The sequence below is a fragment of the Muscardinus avellanarius genome, assembly GCF_963383645.1.
Source record: "Muscardinus avellanarius genome assembly, chromosome: 4".
NCBI classification, from domain to species: Eukaryota; Metazoa; Chordata; class Mammalia; order Rodentia; family Gliridae; genus Muscardinus; species Muscardinus avellanarius.
Window position 1 is genome coordinate 52,182,096 of NC_137789.1, and position 3,106 is coordinate 52,185,201.

Here is a 3,106-nt window from a genome sequence, read left to right on the forward strand (position 1 = left end):
CTTTCCTCTCTGCTTTTCTTTTTTCTGTTTGGGTGTGTATCTTTTTTGTGATTATATTTTCTTGAATCTTTGCAATTTTTTGCCCTTTCTAAAGTGAGTTTTTGTCATAATTTTATTTTCTTTCTCTTCTTTGCTGGATGCAAAGCATTTGTATTTGTCATTTTTCTGTCCTTATAATTATATTTAATTTTGTTTTACTTTTTCAAGGATGTGTGTATGCCTGTGAGATAAATTGAGAAATAGAGGATTAGGTATGGACTCTATTAAATAATTTTATATTCAAATTATATAGTATCAAAATTCATAAAGCAAAAATTTAAAGTATAAATGAAAACAGTATAAACTCTACCATAACTACAAAAATCAAGTATAAAATGAATTACTAAGGATGAAGAGATTTTCTGTTATTAATAAGAGACCTGTTAAACATGTATTCAGTTTTATTCTTAAAGAAATTATCTGATTCAAGATAAATCAAATAAAGTACAAAAGAGCCTGAAAAATATTATGTTCCAGAAAGCAGGGAAATGTTCAAACTAACTTGAAGAATCTTCCAGTGGGCAAACTATGAACAATTTGAACATCAAAATAAATCATGTGTGACGTATGTATGATGATAATACTCCATTAGAATCTTTATTCAGGTAGAAAATTTTGAGTGCACACATTTATTTATTTAATATTTCATGAGATACTTATATACTTTCAAAATACATCTGTATAAAATGGTTATTAGTTGTTAAATGGAAAAATGTCAAATTACAACAAAGACTCTCCATGTATCACCTTAGTTAAATGATTAAGGTATCACCAATTGCTCAAAATTAAAATAATGTGTCATGTGATAAAGTGGAAAAAGAACACAATTGCTCCTGTGATATTTCTGCTGAAGATGTCCACCTGCAATCTAATCATGAAGAAACATCAGACAAGCAAACTTGAAGGATATTCCATACAATAACTGGTTTGTAATATCCCAATATCAGAGTCAGGAGAGTCAAGGAATGTTAAGAAATCATTTCAGATGGAAAGAGACTGAAAAAACAAAATAACAAAATGAAACACAACATTGTGAATCAGCTCCTTTAACAAGAAAGACATTGTCAGAAAAGTTAGCCAAATTTTAATGGATTCTAAAGACTGAATTACAGTAATGTGTGAGTGTTAACTTCCTAATATTGTTGGACATTTTTATGTAAGAGAATATCTTTAAGAAATACACACTTAAGCTGAGCGTGGTGCTCATGCTTGTAATCCCAGCTTTTGGGAGGCTGACAGGAGGATCAAGGTTTATGAACAGCCTCAGCTACTCAGTGTGGTCCTTTGCAACTGAGAACCTGTTTCAAAACAAAGAACAGCTCTTTCCCATCTTGTAAGATGGTGGGTGAAAAGGCTGAGAAGCTGGCCACTAAGGAGAAGAAGCCTGCAGCCAAGAAGGCTGATGCCACTGCCACTGATGGCAAGGTCCAAAAGGGCGACCCAAAAGCTAAGAAGCCCAAAAAAGGGAAGCCACACTGCAGCAGGAACCCTGTCTTGGTTAGAGGAATCAGTAGATAGTCCTGATCTGCTATGTATTCCAGAAAGGCCATGTACAAGAGGAAGTACTCTGCTAAGTCCAAGGTTAAGAAGAAGAAGAAGAAGGTCCTTGCCACTGTCACAAAGCCAGTCAGTGGTGACAAGAATGGTGGTACCCGGGTGGTTAAGCTTCACAAAATGCTCAGGTACTATCCCACTGAAGATGTTCAGTGAAAGCTGTTGAGCCATGGCAAAAAGCCCTTCAGCCAGCATGTGAGAAAGCTGCACTCTAGCATCACACCCGGTATATCCTGATCATCCTCACCGGATGCCACAGGGGCAAGAGAGTGGTTTTCCTGAAGCAGCTAGGAAGTGGCTTGATCCTTGTGACTGGACCTCTTTGCCTCAACTGAGTTCCTCTGCATAGAACACACCAGAAATTTGTCATTGCCACCACCACAAAAATCAATATCAGCAAGGTGAAAATCCCAAAACATCTCACTGATGCTTACTTTAAGAAGAAGAAGCTGCAGAAGCCCAGACACCAGGAGGGTGAGATCTTCAACACAGAGAAGGAGAAATACAAAATTACAGAGCAGCGTAAAGTTGACCAGAAAACTGTGGACTCAGGTTTTACCAAAAATCAAAGCCATTCCTCAGCTCCAGGGCTACCTGCGATCTGTTTTTGCTCTGACAAATGGAATGTATCCTCATAAATTGGTATTCTAAATTTCTTACCAAGAACCTAATAAAATAATAGATCTTTAAAAATAACACACACACACACACACACACACACACACACACACACAATTAAAAAATAGGGCTGGGGGTGTAGTTGGAGGTAGAATGCTGCTTGGTTCCATGCCCAGTACTGCAAAAGCAAACAAACAAAAAGAAATATACACTTAAAATATTTTGGGATGATGGAATGTCAAATGGCTCTAGAAAAATTCATTTATTTATACTGAACTTCTAGCATCTGTAAGATAGTGATTGTTTCAAAAAAGGTTTGGTAACTTTTTATTTAAAAGTGACATTTGGAAAAAAAAAAAAAAAAACACAGGACTTCCGGGAAGATGGAAACCAAGAAAAGCGGGGCTTAAGAGCCCCGCTAACAACCAATCTCCATTACCACAAAATCAGCACCTTTCATAGCCAGAAAACACCATCACTAGAGAAACAAAAAAATTACCAGGCTCCAGAGAGAAAGCGGACTGAGAACAGAGCTCAGAGCCACAGAGGAGATAACCAGCCTCACGCCCGAGGACGCGGCAGCAGTGCCATACTGCCGGCGGCAGCGGCAAATTTACCACACGGCTACAGCAAGCCCAGGTGAGCCGCTGCGGAACAGCCAGGAGGGATTTCTCGCCGCAGGTAGCCCCCACCCGATCCCCACCCCATTCTCTCCCCATCCCTCCCTCCCATGCTTGGCTTAGTGGTTGACATCTAGTATTATAGCAATTTATCCAAAATTAAAAATGATAATCTCACATAACAGTTTCATTTGTCTGATACCAAGCTTTTGATGACTTAAAGATAACATTTCAATATTTCTTTTTATTTTCTTTCTTACCAGAGAATATTTTTT

At 37.8% G+C, this 3,106-nt stretch overlaps 1 pseudogene across 1 annotated transcript; it reads left to right on the forward strand.

The window, feature by feature from the left end:
- The first annotated feature begins 1,377 nt into the window (after positions 1 to 1,377).
- LOC308262146 (large ribosomal subunit protein eL6-like) lies at positions 1,378 to 2,244 on the forward strand (annotated as a pseudogene). Its single transcript has one exon. The product of its transcript is annotated as a large ribosomal subunit protein eL6-like (transcript).
- Positions 2,245 to 3,106: the final 862 nt, after the last annotated feature.